Consider the following 16,778-nt stretch of genomic DNA (forward strand, 5'->3'; position numbering starts at 1 on the left):
TCCCAGGTGCTGGGATTACAAGTGTGCACCACCTCACCTGGCTCATTTATGTTATAGACAAACCCTCCATGCACATCTGCTCTGCCCTGGGAACACAGGTTGGAAAGCAATTTGAGAACAGCTCTGCACAGGGGGCCTAGGCACCCCTAGATCTGAGGCAGCTTCCTGGAGAAGGTGAAGAGAACAATTTAGCAGCAAGGAAAAAGGCGAGGCAGTGTCCCTTCCCAGGGAACCCAGCAGCCACTGAAGAGAAAGGACCCTCTCCTTAGAAGCTCAGCTTCTAGAGCCAGGTGTGGTGGTGCACACCTGTAATGCCAGCACTCGGGGCTGAGACAGGAGAATCACCTAAATTCAGGGCCAGCCTGGACTACATAGTAAGACACCCCTTCCCCTCTTTATTTCTTTCAGCCGAAAGAAAAGGAACCCAAGAGCACAGCTTCCAATCCCGCCTCTGCCACTTTCCAGGTGGAGGACCTTAAGCAAATCACCCCACTCCCCTTGGGACCTAAGTTCCCTACCCTCTAAGACAGGGCTAATAAATTACACCTCCTTGTGAAAATGAAATGAGTGGAAAATGCTGAGCACACAAGTTGGTCTGGAGTAAACAAGTAAATGGCAAGTAGCATTTTCATCATCGTGGTCATTATTGTTCATCCCCAAAGGCCACCGGCCAGCCCAGCCCAGCAGCTTCCCCGCTTCAGCAAACAGGCCAAACTCAAGCTCACCAGCAGCAAGACCAAGTGGGGCAGAAAAGGAAACTGAGGCAGACAACCTGGGCTGCTTCTCCTTGCCCTCTGCCTGGCTGATGGCATCCTGCCCAGGAACTTCATGCCCCTCCTCTCCAGGAGGGGGCAGGTCCTCCACATGTGTCTCCAAAACCTTTGGGAGTTTCTCCCTGGAGAGGGAGAGGCAGACAGGCAGACAGCAGGTGAGTCACTTGGCAAACTCCACTGCCTGAGTCAGTAACCCTAGGCCCAGGGATGGCACTGTCTGGTCCCCATCATTGCTACCTCCCCATGAATGAGCCTAGGGTAGAGGGGCACCTGCCCTCCTTTCCCTGGGCCTGGCCAGCCAGACTGGCCAAGTTCTGTCCGGGCACAGCCTGTGGACAGGCTTCACCCAGACCGGAAGTCCTCAAGGCCCCAGGTGACCTGAGCCCACCCTGCAGTTCATCTGGAGAATTTCACTGCCAGTGAGAGAAGTGGGCTCCAGGTCATGGAAGCTGCCAATTCACTGTGTAACCTTGAACCTCTCTTGACATCTTTCCCATGGCTGTGATGGGGGGGGCCCTGTTCCAGCAAGGCCAGGCAGGCTGCTCCCCAGGCCAAGCACCTCTTCCTGCCCCAAGAAGGAACCTAGGAGGACGCTGTGCGGTGGCACCTTTCCCAGGGAGGAGGGGATAAAATGACAGGCTGACCCTGCTGGATGCCCTCAAGGCACAAGAATCTCATCAAACTCCTGGGGGGCCATAGCAGTCAGGGAAGTCTGGGCTGGAGAAAAGGCTTGGCCAGGTGGCCTGGACATCTAGGTCCTCTTCCAGCTCAGCCCTCGTGTCCTCTGTTCCACGCTCAGCATTCAATATGGACCCCAGAGGTCAGGGTGCTGCTTAGCAGTAGTGCTTGCCATGATGCATGGGGCCCTGGATTCCATCTCTAGCACAAGTAAAAAAATAAAGCAACATGGAGCCCCCATAAATGCTGATACTGCTCTAGGCAAAACAAAGTCCTCACTCTCTCATTCCAGATTCTGTTGACCACAAATGAGAAAATGGCACATGGTAAGGAGGTTCCACTAAAAAAAAAATCACAATCAAGTGGGGTATGGTAGTACATGCCTATAATCCCAGTACTCAGGAGGCAGAGGCAGGAGGATCTCAAGTTTAAGGCCAGCCAGGACTGCCGAGGAAGACCCTGTCTTTTGGTACCTGGGATCAAACTCTAGTCCTTGTGCTTTCAAGGCAGGCGGTGGAACCACTGAGCTAAATCCCTGGCCAGAAGACCCTGTTTTTTTTAAAAAAGGCAATGACAACCAATGATGGTAGCTGGCAACCAAGTGACCCATTTTTTTTTTTTTTGGTACTGGGGATCAAACTCGGGTCCTCGCGCTTGCGCAGCAGGCAGCGAAACCACTGAGCTAAATCCCCAGTCCCCAAGTAGCCCTTGATCAGGGCAAGAGAGGCCTTTCTGACCAAGGGGGTTTCAATCTGTAATATGCTTTCCAAGATCTTTTGGCAAATGTTGGACAGCAGCAGAGGGGCAGAGGGACCGGATGCTTCAAAGGGCGAGAGGCAGAAACAAGTGCAGATGCTCAGGGCAGCAGCACAAAGTGAAGAGGTCCCAGGGTCACATCATGGGCCCTGCAGCCCAGATGGAATTTTTTTTTTCAGTGCTGGGGTGGAACCCAGGACTTGTGCATGCTAAACAAGCACTCTACCACTGAACAACCTGGGAGCTGGAATTTTATCTTACCCCAGGAGAGCTTTCTCTCACACATTCAATCAACAAACTTTCCCAGAGCCCTTCCTTTGTGCCAGGCCCTGACTTTTCTTGTAGTACTGGGAATTAAACCCAGGGCCCCACACATGCTAAGTGAGCACTCTACTACTGAGCTACATCCCCAGCACTTTTCTAAATTTTGAGACAGAGTCTCACTAGGTTGTCCAGGCTGGCTTTGAACTTGAGAGCCTCCTGAGTAGCTGAAATTATAGGTTTTTGCCACCATACCTGACTTGTATATGACTTGTGGTTGTTTTTATTTTTTGGTATCAGGGATTGAACTTGGGTCCTTGCATTTGCGCAGCAGGTGGCAAAACCACTGAGCTAAATCCCTGGCCCTTGTATATGACTTCTTTAGGCCACAAGAGCAAAAATCCCAAAATATAGACCCTTTCAAACTTTCAAAGAAAACAGAAGAGAGTTCTGTGGTCTCGAGATAGGCAAAGATTTCTTAGATATCCTCCAAAGCCGTGATCCATGACAGAAAAATGGAGAAATTGATGTCACCAAAATTAAGAACTTGTTTTACTTAGGAAGACACTGTTAAAAGAATGAAAGGATAAGGGGCCGGGGATTTAGCTCAGTGGTGCCGTCGTCTGCCTCAAAAGCGCAAGGTCCCAAGTTTGATCCCTGTACCAAAAAAACAAACAAACAAAAAAACATAAGCCACAGGAAGGGAGAAAATATTTGCAAATCATAAATTTTAGGGCTTGTATCCAGAATATGTAAAGAACATTTACTGGACTGCCACAATGCAGCAGGCATGTAATCCCAGCTACCTGGGAGGCCAAGGCAGGAGGACTGTAAATTTGAGCCCAGCCAGAGCAACTTAGGCAGATCTTGTCTCAAAATAAAAAAGAAAAAGGCCTGGGGATGTAGCTCACTGATAGAGTGCTTGCCTAGCTTGCATGTGGCCCTGGGTTCCTTCCCCAGTAATGCAAGAAGGAAGGAAGGGAAGGAAGGGAGGGAAGGAGGCAGGCAGGCAGGCAGGCAGCCAGCCAGCCAGCCAGGCAGGCAGGCAGGCAAAAAGGAAGGAGAAAGTCCATGTGGAGACACATCCTCAGGGAACGCAACAATGTGGCAGTTAAACCAAGCCCTAGACTGGACAGAGGAGCCCTGAGGAGCAGGCTTGTGTCTTCACGCTCCCTCCCTGTTAGGGGCCTTCGGCCCCTCTTGTTCAGCACCATGCAGCCTCTGCTATGGCTGTGTGGCTCTGCAGGAAGCTTGCCTTCTCTGTGCAGCTCAGCTTTCTTATCTGTGAACTGTGGAGCAAGGCCATCCCCAGCTCCCAGGCACAGCCAGAGAACTGGCTCTCTGCCGAAGGGGCTCTCGGCATAAATGCCAAGGGCAGAAAAGCAGAAATCTCAGGAGCCCAGTGAGCTGCTCCCAAGAGGCACCTGGGAGCCTGACCCAGGGACTTGGGGTTGTCCACATGGAGTCAAGCAAGGCAGCTCTGGCCTCCAGTCCATGCCAGGGCTAGGGACAGACCAGCTTGGCTCAAGGCCCCAGGGGTGGGGTGGGTCAGTGCCACATGAGATGGGGTGCACTAGGCCTTCTCTTTGGACACAATGTCCTGGACTGCGCCCTAGCTTGGCCAGCCCACAGGGAACAGTGGTTGGCAGAGAGGATGGGCAGACGGCCGATGGAGTGGAAGGGAGCGGCATGGGCAAAGGGCTTGTCCTTACACCCTGTCTTGCCTCCTGAGTGGAGAGGGCCAGCCCTGGAGCCAGGGGCTTGAGGATCCTACAGGACCTCAGCAGTCTTTCTCTACTTCATGCCTCTATCTCCCCATATCACTTACAACAGCCGTCATCTGGGCTAAGTTCCTTGAGAGCACAGACGCTGAAAATGTTGGCCTGGCTCTCACTGGCTGTGTGACCTTAGGTAGGTCACAGCCTCTGAGTTTTCTTTCTTTTTTTTTTTTTGAGATAGTTTCTTACTAGGTTGGTAAATTGCCTGTGTTGGGCTCAAACTTGTGATCCTCTTGCCGCAGCCTCCCAGAGTGCTAGTTCATGTCTCTTATTCTGTAGGTGAGGAAACTGAGCTCCAAGAATCAAAGTGATGGGCCTAAAGCCCCACTACTGATACCAGGGGTTGAGGGGCTCAGCAAGTGCTTGGGAAGGGCTGGGTGGGATCCAGTCATTTATTCCTTTGCTCATTTGAGACGTATTTATTGAGGGCAATAAAGTTTGGGCCTGCTGCACATGGACCTGGGGCCACACTGAGAACAGGACAGTCACCTGCAAGGTGTATGGCTCAAGGCAGGTTGACATACAGTTTCCTTTTTGTGTTTTCTTGCAGTGTTGGGGTTGAAATCCAGGTCTGTGCTCATGCTGGGCCTCAGGTAAAGCAGGCCGCTCAGTCACCCGGGCTGGAGCAGTGGCTCTGCCCCTTGTAAAAGGACACTAATTCAGGGTTGAGGGTGTAGTTCAGTGGCAGGGTGCTTGCCTAGCATGTGCAAGGCCATGAGTTCGATCCCCTGCACCACAAATTTAAAAAAATGAAGTACCCTGTGAATGAATATAGAGTCCTTAACTTAAAAAAGAGGCATTCAATAATAATAATTTTTTAAAAAGGACACTATTTCTCCCCTCACTTTGCTCGAGAAGAGATGAGCATAAAGCCCTGGGCTCACACTCCAGGGAGAGGAGGCAGCAGTGACAGTGGCATTCATGTCCTGCTGGTGACCTGAGTAGGAAGCAAAGGAAAAAGGCATGACTGTCCCCAAACCCTGAGCCATGGCTTCTTCATCCCAGAACCTATTCTTTTCTCTTTTTTTCTGTTTTTGGTTGTTTTGAGACAGGGTCTCCTCACTATGTAGCCCAGGCTGGCCCCAAACTCCTGGTGATCCTCCTGACTCAGCTCCCAACTGGTGGGATTACAGGTGTATGTCATCGAACCCACTCCAGAACCTCCTCTTGGGTGTGTTTGAAACAGGTGACAGAGCCAGGTGTGGTGGCACACGCCTGTAATCCCAGCACTTGGGAGGCTGGGTAGGATGATTGTCAGGAGTCTGGGGCCGACGTGGGCTGCATAGTGAGTTCAAGGTTAGCCTGAACTACACAGCAAGACCTTGTCTCAAAAAAGAAACAAACCAGGTGACAGGTGGGCAACTGACACCTGGAAGGGACTGCAGAGAACCTTCCAAGGTGGCTGAGAAATCTCTCCTACTCCCCAGCCCCTGGGCACCAGCTCTATCTGCAGCTGCAGCCAGGCCACAAGGCAGGCAGACTACTGGCTCCCAGGGCAAAGGCCAAGTCCCCAAGGAGCTGACTGGCCAGGGGACACTGCCTTGCACCCACGGCCCTGGGAGGGGAGGGGAGGGAGTGCTCCCAGTTGAGGTGTCCTTCCTAGGATACCAGAGGAAGGGACCATTTCACAGGCAGGCACACTGAGGCCATCTGCCCCAGGTAATCCAGAAACAGGAGAGGAAACAGCCGCACTGGGCTTCTCTGCAAGACTTCCGGGATTAAGACTCACACCAGGCCTCACCACAGTCCGGGTTCCCCGGGGTCCCAAGAGTCTTAGCTAGGGCAGTTACTCCCCTTTGGTCCCCCTTTGAGTGACAAGTGAAAGGGTGGGTCCAGCCCGAGTACGGAGGAGGGGGCGGCCCTGGGCTCCTCCAGCCCAGGCCGGGGGTGGGGGGGGGTGTTACGTAACGGGTGAGGGGCGGGGCGTCCCCTCCTGTGAATAGATCCGCTGTGAGTCCCGCGTGCCTCCAGGAAACACCCTCCGTGGCCGACCATAGAGCTCGGGGGTGGGGGTGGGGCTGGGGCTGGGGCTGGGGACTGGGTGACACCGGGGAGATGGAAGCCCAGGTCGTCCCACGACTGGGCGCGGCAGTGGCGCTGCAGCTGGAAGCGAGGGGACCGTTCCTCTCCCCCAGTCCCTCCCTAGCGCCCAGCCCTGGCTTTGGGCAACAGCCCTGTGTCGTCTGCAGCCCCACAGCCAGTCCCCGAGCCCAGGCGCTGTCACACACACACACACACCCGCCCCCGGCCCGGATGGGAGCCAGGCTCTCGGGTCTCCGGGGCTCGGGGTGGGGGTCTCCTGCCTGTCTCCGCGCACTGGACCCAGGTCGGGCGCCTCGCCCTTGGAACCGGAGGAAAGGGTGGCAGGCGGCTGGCACCGGGGCGCATCGCATCCTGGCCCACACCCTAAGATCTTTGCTCTCCTGCAGGCAGGCGCCCTAAAACAGGGTCCAGGATACTGGGATACGGGGGTGTCACTGGGTCCGTGGGGAGGAAGGGAAGCAAGACCCAATTTAAGGCTCTCTCCAGGCACTAGTTAGGCACGAGAGACAATAAAATCCAAGCCTTGCCCTAGAAGGCTGTAGGTGCAGGAAGAGAGGCGGGCAGCAAACCTAACAGTCACAGTCCTAACCCTTGTCTGACGGCACAGAGCGGGCTCCGAGCTGAAAGCTGTAGGATGAATAGGAGTTTTCTGGGCAGATACAGAAGGGGTCATTCCAGGTGGCTGAACAATTTGTTTAGCGGCTTAGGGGCCTGAAATAGCAATTGCTTTAGGGATCTGGAAGTGCTGGGGTGAGGCTGACACTCAGGGACTGTGGTTCAAAGGGAGGAGGCCTAATGCTGGGAGAGTCGGCCAGGCAAGGGGCTGGACTTTGTCCTGAACGCTCAGGGCAGAGGAGCAGAGCAAGGCTCCTCCCACCCCATCCCCTGTCTGTGTCCCCACTCCCCCACTCAGGCTCTACCTTAGCTCTGGACCTGGCTCCCTCCCTTCCTCCCATAGGCCCTGGTCCCAGCTGAGCCTGCTGTGTTCCCTTGAGCACTTGGAACAGACCATTTTATCCCTTTGGGTCTCCATTTCCTCTATGAAATAATGCTCAGCCAGGCCTGGTGATGTGTGCCTGTAATCCCAGCACTCAGGAGGCTGAGGCAGGAGGATAGCCTCCAGTTTGAGGCCACCTTGGGCTACACAGTGAGTTCAAGGTTAGCCTGAACTGCATAGCAAGACCCTGACTCAAAAACCAAAACAACAACAAAGCAGTGCTTATCTTTGCCTCTTTTCTCCTAGATGGGGTGAGAGAGGAGCAGGGGCCTCAGGCAGCTTGCCTGTTCTGAGCAGCCGGTCCAGCCCAGGGGCAGAAATTAGCTCACTTGGTGTCCCTTGCCTCTGGTCCCCCTCCCCCAAGTCCTCTCAGCCATGTCTATCAGGCTTCCAGAACCACACTGGAGGGACAACACTGCTGGCTTTTGTCCTGGGGCTGCCCAGTCTCAAACTGAGACCTCAGGCTCCTCACACCTTCTCTGTGCCTCAGTTTCTCCATGCAGAATGGAATATCCCCAAGTGTTGGGGGAGGGTGGTTGGCAGCCCCTGGGCCCCAGGACAACCCAGGCTGGCTTCACCTCCTGGGACAGAAAGGGCAGACCTCTCTGCTCTCCCTTCCACATGTCCCCTCTGTCACTCCCAGCCCCTGCCAGGGACATCCTGTCCCCTGATGATGTCACCAGGCCCTGGGCGCTATGGCTGTAGCTAACAGGTTTATTTTTAAACTCTACCCTTGGCCAGCTCCCCACCCCTACCCATCCTACCCCACCTCACCCTGCCTGACCTGCTTCCCACACTGCCCATCCCAGAGACCATGGGGTGCAGACCAGGGGCTGAGTGTCTCACTGGACCCAGACTCAAGGGATATGGAAGGCCCCTGGAGGAGGACCCCTCCAGGGCCAACCCTGATGCCCAAAGAGTGCAAGGGGCTTGTCCAGGGTCTAGCAGCCAGGGTTGGGGTCATCACACGGGCTGTGGACCTCTGCAACACCTGGCTGGGTCTTGTTTGGGGCAGTCACCAAAGCTTGATTTGAACTCTTTTTGGTGATTTGAGACAGGGTCTTGTTCTGTAGCCCAGGTTGGCCTCAAACTTGTGATCCTTCTGCCTCAGGCTTCTGAGTGCTGGATTACTGAAGTGTCCCATCAGAACTGTCTTTGCATTAATTTTTAAACAGTTTTTCTTTTTGTATTAGCAAATGAACCTAGAGCCTTTGCACTGAGCTACACCCCCAGCTCTTTCGTTTTGTTTTGTTTTTGTTTGGTTGTTTGACACAGGGTCTCACTATGTAGTTCAGGTTGATTTTAAAATCACTTGTAGGCTAGGCTGGCCTTGAATTTGTAGCAAACCTCCTGCTTCCGCCTCCCTAGTGCTGGGATCACAGGCATGGGCCACCACGCCCAGCTACCAGTCTTTTTTTTATTTTGTATTTTGAGTCAGGGCCTCACTAAGTCAATAAATTGCCCAGGCTGGGCTCGGACTTGCAATCCTCCTGGCTCAGCCTCCCAGACTGCTGGGATTATAGGTGCATATGACATAAGACAGGGTCTTGTTATATAGATAGCCCCGGCTATGTGCCCAGTTTATAAACTCCATTTCTTGATATTTCAGTTCAGTGCTGCACAAAGGTTCAGAGACTGTGGAGATCAGATGGGAAGAATGAGCCCTAATTGGCCTCCTCAATGAGCACTGAGAAGAAAGAGGGCATGCAAGCGTGCTAACATGCTTCGGGGAAAAATAAAAACACCTGAGGTTAAGCTGTTTACCTGGAGAAGTATTGTGGGGGATGGGAGACAGATGAATCCTGTGGAACCCTAATTGCTCATGCCCATGTCTGAGTGAATAAAGCCAAGGTGTGCCAGTCATTTGGGGCTCTATGTCAAAGGGAGACGTGAGTTCCCTGCCCCCCACCCCCAGATTTTAACTTGTTCCTGTGACTCTCATTTTCTTCTTTGTCACCACTTGGTCAAGTTCCAGCTCAGCTTGTAGACTGGTTCCTACAAGAGACCCAGATGCACACAGATCTGTCTGAATATTGCCTGTAGCTCTCTATAGCCGATGACCTTGCCCAAGTCAATTTCTCTCCTTTTCTCAGACTTCTCACTATAAATGGAGGAAAGAAGGGCACTCTAAGGGAGGGATCAGGCTTGAGGGGTTGCCTGAAAAGTGCTGAGCACCAGCATTGGGCTTGACGTCTAGTGAGTGCTCCACCAAACGCAGGTTTTCTCATTATAATCCTGCCAAAGGAACTCACCAGGCAGCTACCTTGACTGCCCATGTGACATGGGCCCTGCCCCCATGTCCAGAGGTTTGGAGAAAGTTGAGGGAGACAGTAGCTGAGGTAGGAGGATCAAAAGTTTGAGCCCAGCCTGGGTAACTTACCAACTTAGTAAGACCTTGTCTCAAAATAAAAATTTAAAAGAGGCTGGAGTGTAGCTCAGTGCTAAGGTACTGATTCAATCCCTAACATATATCCCTGCAGCTTAATCCCTGTCACCCTTCACCCTATGGCAGTCATAGTCCACAGCAACCTTGCCTGGGTGGCAGCTGCCCTGCTCCTTCAGGGAGAAAGAACCCTGGAATAGGGATCCATGAGGGAGAGGGAGAGAGATCCAGCACCCAGGGCCTGGAGGGGGTGGCCCTGCTGCCCCCGGGGTGCTACCCTCACTGCTGACTGAGCAGGTGTCCTGCTCGTGTTCCTGGCTTGCTAGTGAAAGCACTGGGGCCCTGGGGTTCCTTGTCCCCCCCTGCCAAAGTGAGAGGGCCCCTGGGAGTGGACGGATGGACACACACGCATGCACGGGCACGCACTTTCCCTGACCCTGCCACCCAGGGTGCCCACAGATATGTAAGCGCACAGATGCTCAAACGCAGACGCAGGGGCATTTCAGATCACTGCTGTAGGGGAAGTGAGGCCCCAGAGACCTTGCTGCCCGACAGAGCAAAATGCTGGGGTTCCAGGACCCCCTGGTTTCCTGTCCTTCTGCCTCTTCCTGACCCACACACCACCTACCACTCAGGGAAGCCCCCTGAAAGCCCCTCAGCCTCACTGATACCACAGGCCTGCCTTGACACCCCCACTCAGGGCTTCAGATTTTTTGTTTTTGTTTTCTTTTGTCATACTGGTGATTGAACCCAGGGCCTCTGCACTGAGCTACATCCCCAGCCCCCAAACCCCCACCCATTTTTTATCCCTAGCCCTTTAAAAAAACAATTTTTTTTTTTTGAGACAAGGTCTCACCAAATCGCTAAATTGCCAGAGTGGGGTTGAATCTGTGATCCTCCTGCCTCAGTCTCCCAGGGTGGTGGGATTACAATGTCTGGGCCACCACACCCAGTTTACTATTTGACAGATGAGGAAACGGAGGCTTAGATCCCCACTTGTCAAAACCAGGCAGAAGACTTGGGGAGATGAGCTCTACCAACAGGCTCCAAGCCCAAGCCTCCACAGGGCCCTCGTCACAAACCTTTGCTCCACTGGGCTCCTTTCCTGCCACCCTCTGCTGCCTACAGTTCCCTCCCTCTGGGGACAGAACCTGCAAGTTCAGGCCAGGGGAGCAGCAGCTCTTTCACTCCCAGGGGATAAGGGCACCCTAGGCACTGTCTGCCAGTAGCCTTGGGAGGCAGGCGGGGCAGGGACGGGGTTAGCTGGTGCCCCATGGCGCCACCTGGCACGGAAGATGGGGGAGCTTTGCTGAGAGGACAGATCAGGAGGTGTGACTGAGATCACTCCCCAAGGCCCATCTGCAGCACCACCTGGTGGTGACATGGCCCTCCTGCCACAGTGGGGCTTGGCGCTATTGTTCCCCATCCAACCTAAGGCTCTGCAGACATTTACTGAGCCCCTACTATGTATGTGCCAGGCACAGGCCCAGGTCCCAAGAAGAAGGGAGGGCAGGGAGATGAGGGGAGAGGAGAGGGCAGGTGGAGAGGAACTTCGACAGCTCTGAGATGATAGTGGTGGTGCAGGCCTGTAATTCCAGTACTCTAGGAGGCTGAGAGAGGAAGGTCCCAAGTTCAAGCCCAGCCTGGACATTTCACCATCTTTAGCAAGACCCTGTCTCCAAATTTAAAATAAAATGTTTTGGGGATGTAGCTCAGTGTGAAGGCTCTGGGTTCAATCCCAGCACCTGATAAATGGTGGGGCTTTTTATTTTGTTTGTTTTTTTGTTTTTGATACCAGAGATCAAACTCAGGACCTTGAGCTTTCCCAGAAGGCTCCAGAACCACTGAGCTAAATCCCCGACCCTGGGGCTCTTTATTTTGAAGGGAAGATGTGGTAGCAGCAGGTTTGGAGGAGACCAGGAGCCACCTTTGACAAAGTAAGGTCAAGATACTGCATGGGGTCCAGGTGGAGGTGCCAGGCAGGTAGGTGGACATAGAAACCAGGCTCAGGGAAGAGGTGTGGCCTGGGGAGGCACATCTGGAGGTGGTCAGGGTGTGGATCATGTGGGGAGACAGTGTAGGTAGGCAGAGCATCAGGGTAGACCCCAGGGTCCTCTGACCTTGGTGTGAGACATGGAGCAAGCAGCAGAGGAGACAGAGTAGGAACAGTCCAGAGGGAGGAGACTCTGGAGCCCAGCAAAGGGAGCATTTCTAGGGGAGGCTGAGTCCCACGAGGCTCAGGGAGGAGATGTCCTAGAGCAGTGACCCAGATGATCTGGGGACTCTGAGGAGGGTGACTTCTGCCCAGCGGTGTCAGGGGCTCAAAGTCTGGCTGGAGGGCTAGGAGAGCCCCAAGGAGACAAAGTAGAGGCTGCGAATGTGGACCACACTTCCAAGGGGCTTGCTGGAGGGTAATAGGGGCCCAGGAGGTTGGTATTTAACTTTTCAGGATTGAACCTTTTGTTTTTAGATGAGTACTAGTGATTGAACCCAGGGGCTTTGCATTGAGCTACATCCTCACCCCTCTATAAATTTTTTTGTTTTGAGATAGGATCATACTAAATCTCTAAATTGCTCAGGTAGGACTTGTACGGTACTTGCAATCCTCCTGCCTCAGCCTCCCAGAGTGCTGGGGTTATAGGTTTGTACCACCACAGCTGGCTAAGATTGGAGATTTTCTGGCCTGTTTGTGATATGGTAGATGCAGCGGAGAGGGAGTGAGGACCAAGAAGGAAGGAGATTTGCAGAAGCAGTGTCCTTCCACAAGTAACAGGGACAGGACTGGCGATGGCAGGGAGAGCTTGGGTTTAGTGGGGCCAGGGACACAGGGACACCTCAACCTTCCAGCCCCCCGCCCGGCCCTGCTTACCCTACTCTGTACCCTGCATCTGGGTTTCTTTCTTTTCCTTTGTATTTACTTATTTATTTAGTCCATGTTTGCAGTACATAATGATCACATTTCCCATGGGGAGCAGGAACATGTACAGAACACATCTTAATTCTTTTTATATCCTTACCTCCTCCCCTCCCTCTCTTTTTTATAGTACTGGAGATTGAAAGTAGTGGCTTCACACTGAGCTACGTCTCCAGCCCTTTTTGTAGTTGGGGACAAGGTCTTGCCAAGTTGCTAAGTTGCTCAGGCTGGATTGGAACATGAGATCCTCCTGCCTCAGCCTCCTAAAGTGCTGAGATTACAGGCATGCACTACCATGCCAACTCTGAGTCCCATATTTCTGTGTGCCCATGGGTAGTTCCTTTCCTTCTCTGGGTCTCTTTTGCATCCGTTCAGGTTCAGGGAGGGCCCAGATGTGACAGCTTCCAAGGTCCTTGTCATCCAAAGCCTCTGATCCTGGCACCCAGGGGGACAGGACATGGAACGGAAGAGGGAGGAAGGGAAAGGGGGGCCCTGAGGCTTTGGGCCCAGCTGGATGGGTGGGATTGAGGGAGAGGCTAGGGTGCAGTCAGTGTACCCTCAGGGAGGTCGTTTTCTCTCAGCCTCAGTTTCCTTGTGTGCTAAATAGGGTCCCTGTGAAGGTCCTGGCCCAGCAGATAAGGCAAACATCAGTCTCTTCCTCCTGTTGCTGATGGCTGGGCCTCCTGGGCCTTGTGCTGCTGGCCAGGATGGTTCAGGCCATCCATAGGAAGACAGATGTCACCTTGGGCCTGTATCCTGGCTGCTTTGGCTCAGTGACCTCCACTGGGCCAAAGCAGGGTGTGTGTGTGTGTGTGTCCTTCTTCATGGACAGGTCCAGGCAGAGTCAGCACTCAGGAGATGACAGATGGCAAAGGATCTGCTAGACATGGTGGCACAGGCCTGTAATCTCAGCACTCTGGGAGGCTGAGGCAGGTGGATGGCAAGTTTGAGACCAGCCTGGGCAACTTTGTGACTCAGTAAGAGCCTATCTTAAGGGGGGAAGGGGGTGAGGATGTAGCTCAGAAGGCCCTGGGTTCAATCCCTAGTACAAAAAACAAACCAAACAAAATCCAAATCAAAGAGCTGGTATTCAGGAGAACCAGGGGCCTGGGTTTGAATCTCTGGTCTCCTATTTAGTCCGTGTCGCTTGAGACCTCCCTGAGTCTCAGTTTCTTCCTCTGTAAAATGAGGCTGGGACAACACAGGGATGTGAGGAGTGGTCTCCATGACTCCTGCTCTGAGATGCAGCATCAAGGGACTCTTTTCCCCAGGAGCTGGGACTGCTGGTGACAGCTGGAACCCAGGCCCAGCAAGGCCCCTGGCCAGCTGGGAGGAGGCAGGGAGGGCTATGTGTGGCTCCCTCTGCGCTACCTGTGCCTTTCCAGACTCCTGTCCCGCACTTACCTAATCCTGCACTCTTGGGAGGACAGGACATGCCCAAGTGAGGCGCTGTGAGAGGTGAGGCACCCACCTGGAGGCTGCTTCTCGTCTCCTCTGTTGCTCCCCCCCCTCTGCTGGCAGCTTTCCCAAATTAGCTGCTGATGTTGGGAACTGCCAGCTGAGCTGCCCTGGCACAGCCAAAGGCGATATGGGAAGGGTTGTCTGGCAGTGGGGTGCAGTCAAGGAAGAGGGCACCTGTGCAGCTTTGGGAATTTGTCCAGGGAGATGGAAGTGGCTGGGGGACAGGAGTTAATGAGCTGCATCATTTCAGGAAGCGCTTTATCTATGCAGCTTGTCTTGCCTGTACAGAGAGGGAATCAGGGGAGGAAGTCTCCCCGGGCCGCATCACCCTCACCCTGGAGACCCCTCCTGCAGCTGCTAGCCTGGGGGCAATCACCTCAGCACAGGTGGGTACATTCTACACCAGTGCCGGCTAGCACGCACCCCATGCTGGGAGATACTTGAAAGCCTCAGGAGGCCAGGGTTCCATCCGGCAGATGAGAGAAAACGAAGTGCAAGGGGGGAGTGACTTGCTCACTTAGTGATGGAGGTGGTGTTTGAACTCAGGACTGACTGCAAAGCCAGAGCTGAGCTCCTTACAGCTTTGACTTGTTTCATGCCCGTTGTGGCCCCTGTGCCTCCCAGGATTGCACGGATCTCTGTGTGGAGTCACAGTGACAGTGACAGGATTTCTCCTCAGGGTGGAAGACACAGTGGGCTGAAACAGGTCTGGCTAGGTGAAGAGATGCATCTCTCAGTGTGGCAGATCTCAGGGAAGGGCTTCCTAGGCCCTTTGGGTCACCTGCTCCCCTTTGGTCCAATCTACTGTGACCAATCCCCAGGGACAGGGGCACATGGACCCAGGGATGGATGGGGTGGGCCAGGCCTTTGCCTAAAGGCCTCTTTTTTTTTGGTACCGGGGATCGAACTCAGGTCCTTGCGCCTGCACAGCAGGCAGCGAAACCACTGAGCTAAATCCCTGGCTAAAGGCCTAACTCTTGGGGACTCTTTTGTCTCACCTGGCTTCTCGGAGTCCTCTTCCCAACCTCAGGGACAAGAGGCTGGGGGTGTCAGCAGCCTAGTCCCCCGCCACTGCTTTCCTTGTGTCTCATCACTTTGGCCTACTACCCAGATGCTGAGACATCTGGACTGGGGCAGAAGCTGCCTGAAGGACTCTGGCTCTGAACCCTGGGGACAAGTCACACCCATTCATCCTCCTGGTTTCAGCTTCAGGGATACCCAGAGAGGTCTTCCCTGGCCCTGCCACAGTTCCTTGGTCCTCTCACATCACTTAACACAATCTTCTAGTTTTCCCCAGTCCTGGGGACCAAAGTCAGGTCCTTCCCACTGAGCTATATCCCCAGCCCTTTTGTAATTTTCTATTTTGAGACAAGTTCATGTTAAATTACTAAGTTTCATGGTGGGCTCAAACTTACGATCGTCCTGTCTCAGCCTCCCAAGTGCTAGGATCACAGGCATATGTCACGATGCCTGGCCTATTTTTGTCCATCAAATGTTAGCTTTACCCGAGGCACTGTTAGGGCAGAAAGCAGGGCTGACACAAGACAGGCATGTAGTAAATATTTGCTGAATAAAATTTCCTTTTTTTTGTGGTACCACTGGGGGTTAAACCCAGGGCCTTGGGCATAGCAGCCAATTGCTCTAGCATTAAGCTGTGCCCCCAGCCCAAATGAAGCCCCATGTGTATGATGTGACATCAGCCTCCCCGGGCGCAAAGCTGCGATGTAGCAGCCAGTGCCCACAGGGCCAGGAGACAGACTGCTGAGGGCTGGCCATGAGGATCTGGGCAGCTGGTTAGGAGGCTGTGGCAAGGCCCTGATGCCAAGGTGGAGCTACTGTTGCGGGGATGTCACCCCCACCTGATCTGGGTCTGAACTTTAGCTTCCTTGTTATGATTTGGGGCACATCACTTTGCCTGAGCCTCAATGTTTGATCTGCAAAGTGGCTATGTTTTAAAGTCTATGTTGCTGGACATGGTGCTGTAGGCCGACAATCCCACCTACTCAGGAGGCTGAGGCAGGAGGTTCACAAGTTTGACGCCACTCTGGGCAATTCAGTGAGACTCTGTGTTAAAATAAAAAATAAAAAGGGAAGAGGAGGTAGCTCAGTGGTAGTGCACCCTGGGTTCACTCTCTGGTACAGCAATAAACAAATGAATAAAATAAAATAGACTCCCCCCTTCCTACCCTGTCTCCAAACTTCAAATGCATTTTCCTTTTGCAAACAAAATCAGAAATGGCTCCTGGTCTCTCCAACCACAGGGACCCTGAGCAGCACTGTGCAGGTTGCAGAGGCCAGGAAGGCGTGGTCTCAGCTGTGAAGGGCGGCCTGGCCTGGCTGAGGAAGCGGGTGGCACAGGCTGGCACACTGGGGCAGTGCTCGGGAAGGGGACCAGGATCTGTGACAGGCACCACTTAGGCTGGTGCCCCTGAACCACCCCCATGGACAGAGCCCCAAGACTCCTGGGGGGCTCAGGCCAGCCTGAGCAGCGACCCAGGGACACCAACACGGTGTCAGCAATGACAGTGCTGGGACCCCTCACATGGCTGCATCCCTTGTTTGTGTTGAATTGTGACAGTCTCATGACTGCAGACAGAAAATGTGGCCAGAGGAGCAGACTTTATTTTTTTTTTTTTGGTACCAGGGATCAAACTTGGGTCCTTAGCTTTCGAGGCAGGTGGTGGAACCACTGAGCTAAATCCCCGGCCCAAGGAGCAGACTTTGTTTCCGTGTT

The 16,778-nt window shown here is 53.7% G+C and overlaps 1 protein-coding gene across 1 annotated transcript in view; it reads left to right on the forward strand.

Moving 5' to 3' along the window:
* Positions 1-16,778, forward strand: part of Tob2 (transducer of ERBB2, 2) — a 61,264-nt gene that overhangs the window by 13,287 nt on the left and 31,199 nt on the right. The window lies entirely within an intron of this gene.

This window comes from Heterocephalus glaber, unplaced genomic scaffold (genome assembly GCF_053883595.1).
Source record: "Heterocephalus glaber isolate CG9 unplaced genomic scaffold, H.glaber_assembly_v1.0 deba00001444, whole genome shotgun sequence".
NCBI lineage: Eukaryota > Metazoa > Chordata > Mammalia > Rodentia > Bathyergidae > Heterocephalus > Heterocephalus glaber.